This window comes from Pteronotus mesoamericanus, unplaced genomic scaffold (assembly GCF_021234165.1).
Source record: "Pteronotus mesoamericanus isolate MK-2021 breed Mesoamerican mustached bat unplaced genomic scaffold, CSHL_Meso_final scaffold_12, whole genome shotgun sequence".
Taxonomy (NCBI): Eukaryota; Metazoa; Chordata; class Mammalia; order Chiroptera; family Mormoopidae; genus Pteronotus; species Pteronotus mesoamericanus.
This window is the reverse complement of record NW_026555303.1, coordinates 1,416,487-1,429,410: the sequence shown is the minus strand read 5'-3', so window position 1 is coordinate 1,429,410 and position 12,924 is coordinate 1,416,487. Positions and strand designations below refer to the sequence as shown.

Here is a 12,924-nt window from a genome sequence, read left to right as displayed (position 1 = left end):
CGGCCGCAGAGTCAGTTCTCTTCACAAAGTTTTCCTCACCAGTCTTTTCCCAGGCACCAGCTCACCCTGCTGCCGCCTGTACCCAGCGATCACGGAGGGTGGCTGCCGCTGCAACTTTTGCGTTTGCCCTTTAAATGTCTTTTTGCATCCCCAGCCACTTGTCTCTGGCAGAGAGTGCCCCTAAGCTTTTTGGGGTTGCGTTTTGTCTGTATTTTCTCGGCTTTAGCGGCTGTAGTTTAGGGGTTCCTGTTTATGATTCAGACCCCTTTCTTCCCGGGGGGACGCTAACTGGCTGTTTCAATGTCCCTCTGGTGCCAGTGCCCGTGTGCACCCAGCCCACCCTCTCGAGCCTCCACCGCAATTCTCACCCGTTGGGATGTGTGAGAGTCGAATCCGCTGTCCGCGGCACCAAGGCTCCTCTCCCACTATCGCTCCACTGCTTTCCAGGTGATTACTCCATTATTTAGTTGCAATTCCAGTTTGGTTTTGAGAGGAGGTCAGTGTGACTCCCTTTCACTCCTCCGCCATCTTTTTTCCTCCTGTTTTATTTATTTTTAAATATCAAAGTCAATAATAAAATATTTAAAAAAATTAAACCATTATAAAGTCTCAGCAATTAAACTAACATGACAACAGCACAGAAATAATCATGAAGATCAATGAAGTATAATGAGTGTTCTAGAGACAAATATATGTATTTGTCTAACAATATATGATTAAGTTGATATTTCAAATCAATGGGTAAAATAAGGCTTATTCAACAAATAAAGTGCATGGACCACTATTACTTGAAATAAAACAAATATAGAGCACCATTTCACACATTATATAAGGAATATTAGGTGAGTTAAAAGTCAATATGAAGAATCTAAGTCGATTTAGAAGAAAATTGAACTAATATTTTTTCACAACCTGAAGTAATATATTCAAACCCAGAAGCTATAAAGTAAATATTAACAATATGACTATATTAAACATTTAACTATATAGTAATATACATATAAAAAAAACTTAAAGGACAAGGAATAGAATAGAAAAGTATTTGCAACACATCTAAAACATGGTTAATAGTTTTTTTTTTAATTTCTATAAACCTTTAATTAATAAATGGATAAAGAATACCAAAAAGTCATTTAAAGTTTTTTTTTAAATAATAGAAATAGGCAAGAAATATACTAAAACAGGTTTAGTTTCAACAAACAGTAAATGAACAATTAAAATAATATCATTGTCACAATCAGATAAATGAATATTAAAAATATTGGTAATATCAAGTATTGGCAACTCTGAAAGGAACTGGATAATCATAGAAACTTTTCCTTCATTTTAAAGCAGTACTTTAGCATATTTTACAGTGCTGGTTCGGTGGAGGTGTGTTCTTTTAGCTTTCTTTTCTCTGGGAAACTCCCTATTTCACCTTCCATTTTAATTGAGAGCCTTGCTGGGTAGAGCAGTCTTGGTTGCAGGCCTTTGCTTTTCATGTCTTGGAATATTTCTTTCCCTTCCCTTCTTGTTTGTAGTGTTTTTGTTGAGAGGTCAGCTGCTACCATATTGGAGTTCCCTTAAACGTAACTATCTGTTTCCCCCTTGCTACCTTTAGGATTCTCTCTTTGTCTTTGATATTTGCCATTTTATGATGATGTGTCTTGGAGTGGGCCTCATTGGGTTCCTCTTGAATGGGACCCTCTGTGCTTCCTGGACTTGTATGACTTTTCTCTCCTCCAATTAGGGAAGTTTTCCATCATTACTTTTTTCAAACAGGTTCTCTATCCCTTCCTCATCCTCTTCTCCTTCTGATATTCCTATTATACGGATATTATTACAATTCAAGTTGTCCTGCATTTCCCTCAATGCCTCTTTATTCTTTCTGAATCTTTTTTTTTTTTTTTTCCCGCTCTTTCTGGAACTTTTTTCTACTTTGTCCTCCACCTTGCTGATTTGGTCCTCAGCTTCATTGAGCCTGCTATTGATTCCTTCAACTGTGTTATTCAATTCAGAAATTGTATTCTTCATTTCCTCTTGTCTCTTGTTGATAGTTTCTATGTCCTTTTTCATGCTGATATGGTTTGCAGTAAGTTCCTTGTAGTTTCCCTGTAGTGTTTGGTAATTCTCTCTGAGCTCACTGAGCTCATTGAGCTTCCTTAGAACCATTGTTTGGAAATCAATATCTGATAGTTTACTCATCTCTATTTCTTTTAGTTTTCTTTCTGGAGATCCCTCCTTTCCCTTCGAGTGAGGTATATTTCTTTGTCTCCCCATTATTTGTGAGATTCTTCTTTTTTGCTCCTGATTCTTAAGTTGATCTGTCTTGATTTCCTGACTTTGTGGTGTGAACTTCTATGGTTGGAGACTGCTGTTTTTACTTTTTGTACCTGCCCTCTGATGATGTCAGATGTTGACCCTGTCTGACTTTAGGCAGTCTTTTTGAGACTTCAGTAATCTACTGTCTGTGACTATCTCCTTCAGCTGTTAATCTAGTCACTGTTCACCCAGCAGTCCTCCTTAGACAGCTCAGGGTGGGGCAGAGTCCCTCCTGGGGGCTGGGTTATTGGGTCCTCTGATGCTAGTGCATATGGGGGAGGAGTCTGCACTGGGATCCCGCCGGCTAATCTCTCCATTCTCTCCCCAAAGCCTTCATCCCTGGTCTCTCCTCCAGTGTTGCCAGATCTCTCTGCGTCCCCTTTAATCAGGGATCTACTGTTTGTGGCTGCCACTCTGCACTCAGCAGGCAGGTGAGACTGCACAGGGAAGGGTGGAATCCCACCTGGGGGTGGAGCTATTGGGTTTTTTGATGCTGGTGGCACTCAGGGGCATGGTCTCTGCCTGACAAAGATGGTTGCTGCCTCATGGAGGATGAGTCAGCACTGAGATCCCACCAGCTACTTCCTCAATTCTCTCCCCAAAGCCTCCTTCCCCAGTCTCTCCTCAGGAATCTCTAGCTCACTCTGCCCCCTGACTTTGCGGGAGACCAGGATAAGTGGCTGCACATAAAAATTTATGCGTTGGCCCTTTAAACAGTTCTTTGCGCCTCCTGCCGCCTGTCTCTGGTCGAAAGCAACCCTGTCGCTTTTCGCTGCTGGCTGTTTTCTGTGTACATTTTGGGGTCTGGTGTTGTTGGCTAGATATCCCCCTTCTGGTTTAGACCCTGCTCTTCTCAGGGGAATCAAACTGGCCATTTCAATATCCTTCTGGTGCTGCTGCCCATGGGCATCCTGCCCACCTTCTGGAGGCTGTACCACACTCCTTACCAGTTAGATTGCGCTAAAGCTGATTCTTCTGTCTCCAAGATTACAAGGCTCCTCTCTCGCTACTGTTCAGTTGTTTATTCCAGGCAATTTTTCCACAATTTAGTTGTAATTCTAGGTTTGTCCTGGGAGAAGGTCAGTGTGACTTCCACTCATTCCTCTGCCATCTTCCCCTTACTAAATTTGTTTAATCCCTCTTATACCTTCCTCCACCTCTACCCACTCACGCCCTACCTGAAATCAGCACACCATTGTCCATGTTCATGAGTTCTTTCTCTTTTTTTTCTTTTTTGCTCAAACTCTTCACCCCTGCAGCCCATGAAATAAACTCTTACATAATATAAAAAAAAAGTTGAAAATTTCCAATTCCTTGAAGATTTAAAACAAATCAGCTGTAAAACAATTTGAACCAGAGAAATTTTTCAGACAATTGTTTTAAAGTTTATATTTTCCAAATTTTTTTTCTTATGGTTAATGGCCAATTTTGTGATTTCTTTTCTGGAATCAATTTTAAAAATTTACATTTTTTTTTCTAGAAAAAGGCCCATTTCACCATTTCACCCATATATTCAAATTATTAGTGTAAGTCTTGACGTAGTTTTAGTCTTATTTATTAAAAAAAAAAGGACTGTAGGAATTTTGTCTAATATTATTAGTCTTTCCCTAGACTTCTGAGATATTTGGAAGATGATGATGTAAAAAAAATGACTGTGACAGAAAACAGTAGTCCAGATCATTTGAAATGGATGACCTAAGTACCTTTATAAGTTAAGTTGGCAAGAAATACTTTATTAAGTAAAAATGGGTTTACAATTATTTTTTCTGATAACTACTGCACTTGGGAGGGGAAAATCTTTGGGTACTGTCTTATTAAACTAGATTTCAATGGGCTTTACCAATAAGGTACTTTGTATAAATTTTGATAAATTATTAACAATTGATTGGATTACTAATTGTATTCTCTTTTTTTTGGAGGGGAATAATTTTTTTTTATTATTATTGGAAAACAAATATACAATGTGGAATGGATTTGAGACAAACTGTGCATTAAGCAGATTTTCTTTAAGTGGCTAAACAAAATTTAAAAACAAGTAAAAAATGTTTTAGTTTTTGCCTGTTGAATATGATATTGGCTGTAGGTTTTTCATATTTGGTCTTGATTATGTTGTGGTATCCCCCATTTATTGTCATTTTGCTGAGTGATTTTATCATAAACGGGTGCTGTACCTTATCAAATGATTTTTCTGCATCTGTCAAGATAATCATGTGTTTTTTGTCTTTTTTTTTTGTTTATGTGATGTGTTACATTTATTGGTTTGCTAATATTGAACCATCCTTGCATTCCTGGCATGAATCCCACTTGATCATGGAGGATAATCTTTTTAATTTATTGCTGGATGTGGTTTGCCAATATTTTGTTGAGGATTTTAGCGTCTATGTTCATCAGCAACATTGGCTTGTAGTTTCCTTTCTTTGTAGCGTCTTTATCTGGTTTTTGGATTTGGGTTATGCTGGCCTCATAAAGAGAATCAGGGAGTCTTCCCTTTTCTTGGATTTTTTGGAATAATCTGAGAAGGAGAGGGGTTAGCTCTTCCTTAAATGTTTTGTAAAATTCTCCTGTGAAACTGTCCAGCCCAGGACTTTTGTTTGCTGGAAATTTTTAAATTACTGCTTCAATTTCCCCAGCTATTATTGGTCTGTTCAGGCATTTTGCTTCTTTTTCATTCAGTGTTGGAAAATTATACTTTTCAAGAAAGTTGTCCATTTCATCGAGGTTTTCAAATTTCTTGGCATATAATGGTTCATAGTAGTTTCTTACATTCCTGTGTATTTCTGTGGTATCAGTTGTTATTTCTCCTCTTTTATTTCTGATATTATTTATTTGGGTCCTCTCCCTTTTTTTCTTGATGAGTCTGCTTAAAGGCTTATCAATTTTATTTATCTTTTCAAAGAACGAGCTCCTGGATTGGTTGATCCTTTGAATTGTTCTTTTAATCTCTATGTCATTCAATTCTGCTCTGATTTGATTATTTCCTTCCTTCTACTTGCTCTGGGATTTATTTGTTATTGTTTCTCCAGTTCTAGAAGTTGTAGGGTTAGATCATTTATTTAAAATATTTCTATCTTTTTTAGGTAGGCCTCTGTTCCTATGAACTTTCCTCTCAGGACTGCCTTTGTTCTGTCCCATAGGTTTTGGACTGTTGTGTGTTCATTTTCATTTGTTTCCAAAAACTTTTTGATTTTGTCTCTTATCTCATTATTGACCTATTCATTGTTTAATAGTCTACTGTTCAGTCTCCATGAGTTTGCAAGTTTTTGAGGTTTGTCCTTTATGCTTATTTCCAATTTCAAACACTTGTGGTCCAAGAAAATGCTTATTATTTCAATTTTTTTGAATTTGCTGAGGCTTGCTTTGTGTCCTATCATGTGGTCTATCTTTGAAAGAGTCCCATGCACATTTGAAAAGAAAGTGTATTTTGCTTCTTTGGGATGTAAGGTTCTATATATGTCAGTTAATTCCATTTGATTTAATGTGTGATACAACTTCACAATATCCTTGTTGATGTTTTGTTTGAAAGATCTTGCCATTTTTAACAGTGAGTTGTTAAAATCCCCTACTATCAGTGTGTTGCTGTCTGTATCTTTTTTGAAGTCTTCCAAGATTGTCCTTATATATTTGGGTGCTCCTATGTTGGGAACATACATATTTACAATATTTACATCTTCTTGATGGATTCTTCCTTTGAGTATTATATAGTGTCCCTCTGGGTATCTTTTTATGGCCTTTGTTTTGAAATCTATTTTGTCTGATATATGTATTGCTACCCCTGCTTTTTTTTTTTTTTTTCTTGCACATTTGCTTGGAATGTTTTTTCCATCCCTTTACTTTCAATCTGTTTAGGTCTTTTGTTCTGAGATGGGTCCCTTGTAGGCAGCATATGTGTGGGTCGTGTTTTCTTATCCATTCAGCTATCCTGTGTGTTTTGATTGGGGCATTTAGTCCAGTTACATTGAGAGTTATTATTGATAGAAACATTCATTTTTTTTTCTCTTTGTACCTGTGTTTTCCTCTTTCTCACTCTTTTTTTTTTTCATCTTCTTAAATCAGTCCCTTTGGCATATCTTTTAGTGCTGGTTTGGTGGAGATGTATTCTTTTAGCCTTCTTTTGTCTGGGAAAATCCTTATTTCCCTTCTATTTTAATTGAGAACCTTGCTGGGTAGAGCAGTCTTGGTTGTAGGCCTTTGCTTTTCATTACTTGGAGTATTTCTTGCCATTCCCTTCTGGCTTGTGGTCTTTCTTTTGAGAAGTCAGCTGCTTGCCATATTGGGGCTCCCTTCTATGTTACTACCTGTTTCTCCCTTGCTTCCTTTAGGATTCCCTCTTTGTCTTTGATATTTGCCATTTTAATGATGATGTGTTTTGGAGTGGGCCTGATCATATCCCTCTTGAATGGAGCACTCTGTGCTTCCTGGACCTGTGAAAACTTTTCTCTCCTCAAATTTTGGAAATTCTCCATCATTCCTTTTTCAAAGATGTTCTCTATCCCTTGCTCCTCTTCTCCTTCTGGTATTTCGTTTCAGGTTCTCTTGCATTTCCCTAACTGCTTCTTCATTTTTTTTTTTTTTAGTCTTTTTTCCATTTCTTGTACTTTCTGGGAGCTTTTTTGTACTTTGTCCTCCAGCTCGCTGATTCGATCCTCTGCTTCATCTAGCCTGCTTTTGATTCCTTGTATTGTGTTCTTCAATTCAGAAATTGTATTCTTCATTTCCTCTTTTGTCTTCTTGATAGTTTCTATATCCTTTTACAGGTTGATATAGTTTGCATACATTCCTGATAGTTTCCCTGTATTTTCTCATAGTTCTCTTTGAGCTCACTGAGCTCATTCAGCTTCCTTAGAGCCATTGTTTTGAATTCAGTATCTGATAGTTCACTTGCCTCTATTTCATTTAGCTGTCTCTGTTGGGTTTCCTCCTTTCCCCTCACTTTGGGGGTTGTTTCTTTTCCTTCCCATATTTGTGAGAATGTTCTTTTTTATATAATTTATGGCATTAATAATTTTTATTTTATTACATATTAAAATATTTGGAATATATTAGGTTAAATGGAACATTATTATTATTAATCTCTCATTTCTTTTTGTTCTTTTCAATGTGAGTACTAGAAAATTTAAAATTATATATTTTGTTCACATTTCACTTCTATGGGACAGTGGTTTTGTAGAGATAGTTAGAAATTATATATAGTAATTTGGAGACTTAGTATATTAGGCATGAGGGGCAGGGTGATCGATTCATTCATTTCTATACATCTAACATCTTATAATATGAGGCAACATTTAATGAATTTTTCTAAATTGATTGGTATCCATATTTTTCGGGTAAACAATATATGAATTGGCTGCTTTCTCCTACTCAAGAAGAGGCAATTCTGAGTAGAGATCGATATTAAAAACTACACTTTTTTTACAGACAAGGAAATTGAGATTCAGAGAGGTCAATTAAGTCATCCCATGTCACAGAACAAGGAAGAAATAGAAGTGAGAGGTAAAAGCAATCCCATCAGCTTCCTTGACCCATGCTGCCTCTTTCCAATTTGGGTTACCATTTAGGGGTAGACATATGGGTTGAAGAATGAATAGGGTTCCAAATTCTGTCAGTCATTCATCTTCTTAAATGGTTTCTCTCAGTCCTGTGGGTCCTCAGTCCCTAACGTTGAACTGAAGGTCCTATATGCTACAAAATGTAGGAGATGCAAGTTCTTTAAGCCAACTTTTCCAAGATATTTACATTTTTCATAGGGCTTCCTCAGCAGCCAAATCATCCTCACATCAAGTATTTCCCAGATCACACATTCCAGTGGGTCAAACATCTTGACACTGTAATCATTCCACTGACATTAACAGGGAGATCCCTCTGAGCTCCCGAACCAGGGTAGCAGCTTGAAAGTCACCAGTGGCATACAGGGAGAAATTGAAGTGTCTGGCATCAAGGGGAGCAGAGGTCATTGTCCCTTTGCTGAGCCTTTCCCCCACAGAGCCCATAGGCTGGTGCCATATCTGAGACTCCATCAACCTGGCTAACACTGTTTGACCAGCCTTAGAGAACCCCAGAGACTCTGCCCCCACTAACTGTATTCTTATGGTCAAAGAACAATGTTTGGCATAACCAAGGTGCTCAATAGAGAATAAATGTACCTGATATGATTTTTTAACACTAATGCTCTTGGAAATAATGGAAATTTTTTTTTAAATACCTAGATTTTGCAACCAATTTGCATTGATAATCATGTTTTTAAAAATACAGAACACACAAAATAAGATTTAAAAATACAAACTCTAAGATAAGGTTAATTTCTTAGTAATCCTGAACCAAAAATCTTAATTATTAACCTAATTAATTTATATTTGCATGTATTCTCAAGATTAATGAGAATGTTTCTTAATTTAGAATACAAAACTTTCTCCTGCATCATTACAATTTTTTAAGCCTTTTTAAAATTTAACAATTCTTAAAAATCTTGTCTCTAACGAGAGATCACACTGCTTCCAAATATCAAACTAGGAAGTTGTTTTTTAGCATCTCCAATAATTATTATAAATTTCCACTATTTTTTCCTACCATTTGAAAAATGAAGACAGAAAAGATATAAATAAATGTCTGGTTAGTGTGACATCCTTCTGTTAAAATAGGTTATTTTTCATTTATCAGTATTAATTATTTACTTTTTGAAACAATGTTTATATATTTGAATCAAACCATGCCTTACAAATTAACACACAATACTGTGAATGTTTAAAATTTCAGACTGTTTTGAAAAAGTTTGATATTAAAAATAAAATTTAGATACTGCAACCATAGCCCAATTTGTCCATAACCTTGCACAGAAGGCCCCAGTGCTGGTAAATGCTTCTGTGACTTACTCTAAACCTTGATTGGCCACATTTTGGCAGTATGCCAAGGTCAAGCTGATTCTTCCAACCCCTCCTGAGATCCCAGCAGCTATTCAGAGCTTGGAAAAAAAAAACAGTCAATAGTGCTCAAACTGGTAGCTTCAAACAGCTCACAGTTAAGGAAGCTCTGCTGAATGGTTTGGTGGCCACTGAGGTGTGGATGTGGTTTTACCTCGGGGAGATCATAGGCAAGTATGGCATCATTGTCCATAATGCTTAAAGACCAATCTTTAACATCTATTTCTTTTTGGTTTATTATTTTAATGTTCTTGGACCATGAATAATCAGAATGGTATTTGAATTAAAAAAATATAAAAAGAAAAAGTTTAGCCCTGGCTGGTGTGACCCAGTAGATTGAGTGCCTGCCTGCAAACCAAAAAGGACACTCATTTGATTCCTGGTCAGGGCACATATCTGGGTTGCAGACCAGGTCATGTCCCCAGTAGGAGGCGCTCTGAGATGCAGCCACATGCTGATGTTTCTCTCCCTCTCTTTCCCCTCCCCTTACCCTCTGTCTAAAATAAAGTCTTAAAAAATGTATCCTAGTTTAGTTTAAGAAGCACATTTAGACACAACTGAAACTTTGAAACCATGTTTCATCTAGAAGAGTTTCAATGTAGCCTCTAGAAAGTAACATGTACAAGGAATTTCAGTGTCCAGCTATAATGTTAGTACATTTTAAGATAACCCTGTCTTATTAAATCAAATAAAGAACCTATATAGATCTGTTCACTGATTGTCAATATAGTAGAAGATAATTTCAATGTAGATATAATTTATATATCTAGCATCTAGTAATATTTCTAGTATTTATATATGTCTATCTTTTCATTTGGTGATAGCAAATGAGAGAGATTGTGAAAAAAAATATTGTCTCACTAGATTATGTAAGAATGCTGAAAGCTACATGAGTAAGTGCATTATTACATTTTAAATCTCCAAATCTATGAACATTGGCCACTGATACTTCCTTTTTGAACAGTGTTCTCACAATGTAAAATATGAAGTAATCTTGATCAAACAGCACTCCTTGAGTATATGAAATTTCTGGCACACCAAATAAAGAACGTTCTCACAGGTACATTGAATCAAATTGCGATGGAGCTTGTCTTTGCTGAAAAATGAGATTAACAAAATATACCACAACATGCAACAAAACTGACATCTTTGGCTATTGTAAAGATATAAACAATCACCAATGTTTAAGTTCCATTATTTATCCCACAATCCAAAAGAGATGTGGTCCTAGTTTAATGTGAATGAAGTATGGTGACCATGAGGCCATACTATCTTTGAAATCAGCCCAAAAGATCCTCTGAGTCTTCCAAATCTAGTGATTGTTTACGCTGATTCTGAAGTGGTATAACCCATCTCTATGAAATCTAAAATCCAACTACATCTAGAAGGCCAAGCATTTGCAAGAATCTGTGGAACTTCCATACTCTAGGCCAAAGATGAGAGATAGAATCACATCAACTAACCAAATATTTGCTGAGCACATATGATATTCTAGACACTATACTAGCACTGTAAACAAAGAGAAAAACAGCCTTGCCTGGTATGACTCAATTGGTTGGAGTGTCCTCCTAAAAATGAAAGGCTGTGGGTTCAATTCCCAGTCAGGGCACATACTTAGCTTGTGGGTTCCATTCCTGGTATGGTCATGTAGAATCCTCAGTTGGGGTGCCTACAGGACTCAAACAATATAGGCAACCAATCTGTGTTTCTCTCACATGGACATTTCTCTTTCTACCTTCTCCCCTTAATGTCTCTGTGAAAGCAATGAAAAAAAAAATATCCTTGCATAGGGATGGAAAAAAAAAGAGAGAGAGAGATAGAGAAACTAATCAGACAGGATCCCTGACCTTCTGAAACTTAAATCCTGATTTAACAAAAAAATAGGAAGAATCTAGAAAAAAAATGTTTATGTTTGATTATTTTTTCTGAGAAGAAAGTTTTTCTAGAACACCAATTTAAAGATGTAGAGGAAGACACTATGATCAGCAAGATTTAAAAAAAAAAAAAAAAAAAAAAACCAGTTTCAGAGACCTGAGACAATTGGAACAAAGACCCTTATAGAAAAGTGAATCTATAAATTGCTTTGGGTTGTATGGACATTATGATGGTGTTAATTCTTCCAATCCATGAACATAGTATATGCTTCCATTTATTTGTGTCTTCCTTAATTCTTTCTTCAGTTTTGTATAGTTTTCTGCATACAGATCTTTTACCTACTTGGTTAAATTTATTCCTAGGTACTTTATTTTTCTTTATGCTATAGCAAATGATATTTTTTCTGATTTCTTCTTCTTCTATTTCATTGCTTGTGTATAAAAATGCCTTTGATTTCTGAATATTGACTTTGTATCCTACTGTTTTGCCAAATTCAATTATTAAGTTGAGTAGTTTTTTGGTGGAGTCTATTAGAAGGAAAGAAAGAGCTACTACCCTTCGTGACAGCATGGATGGAACTGAGAACGTTATGCTAAGTGAAATAAGCCAGGGGGTGAAAGACAAATACCATATGATCTCACCTATAAGTGGATCCTAACCAACAAAACAAACAAGAAAGAAAAATATAATCAGCAACATTGAAAGAAAAAAGAAACCAACAGTCAAGAGGGGGTAGAGAAAGGGAAGGGAAAGGTCAAGTCAAGGAACATGTATAAAGGACCCATGGACAAAGCAAAAGTGGGGATGGATTGAGGGAAGGATGTGGGGAAGGGGGGCAGGGGATAGTGGTAGCAGGAAGGGGGAGACAAATGTATTTGAACAAAAAATAAAAATTAAAAAAATAAAATTATAATAATAAAAATAAAATAAAATATTTATAGGATTATTTAGTTTATTTCTTTCTTCCCCGTGCCAACTTGGTAAATTAAAAAGAAAAAAATGAGTAATAGGAGCAAAGTCTAAAGATTGTTTCATCATAGAAAAATGAAATAGGGTAGAATGCAGTACAAGAAATAAGAAAAATAAGTGTACACCTGAAACTAATATAATAATGTATGTCAACTATAACTGAAATTAATTAAAATAAGTTGCAATTAAAAACAAAGGAAATAAAATAAGAAACACACACACACACACACACACACGCGCGCGCGCGCGCGTGCGCGCATGCTACTTTCCTAAAACTAATTATTGTTATAAATTAAACCTAGCCATATATACAAATAGCTCTGACTGGTTAAAATCCAAACATATCATTGAATAATTTTATTTATATTAATTATTTAGTACCTGTTCTATGCCAGGCATTATATTAGGGATACAATGATAAATAAAATACACTAATTCCTTGTTCTCCATCCTGGAATCAAAATGAAGTGTATTGAGAATAATGATGGAAAGTACAGTGGTCTATAAGAGTATGTATTAGAGATTCCAACTAGTTTTAAGGGTAAGGGAAGCAAGCCTCATTCAGAAAGTAACATTTTATTTGAGAGTTGAAGAATGAATTAGAAAGGGTAAGGAGACAGAGGAAAGACTGTTTCACGCTGATGGAATAGTATATGTGAAGACTTAAACTAAGAGAAGGAGCATGGCACATTTCAAGAACAGTTAAGAAAATCAAAGTACTGGAGGAGATATGGACAGAAGATCCATTTTTTTAATGGGGTGCAGAATTATGGGAGTAACATGAAGTGTTGTTTTAGATACCCTTTCCCCTGTTAATTATTCTTGGATGATGTGATTGGAACACATCTGTAGCTCCCTTTCTTAT

At 36.1% G+C, this 12,924-nt stretch overlaps 1 pseudogene; it reads left to right on the top strand.

Annotated features, from left to right (window-relative positions):
• The window catches only part of LOC129082155 (ATP synthase subunit g, mitochondrial-like), a 56,586-nt pseudogene extending 47,169 nt beyond the window's left edge, over positions 1–9,417 (top strand).
• Positions 9,418–12,924: the final 3,507 nt, after the last annotated feature.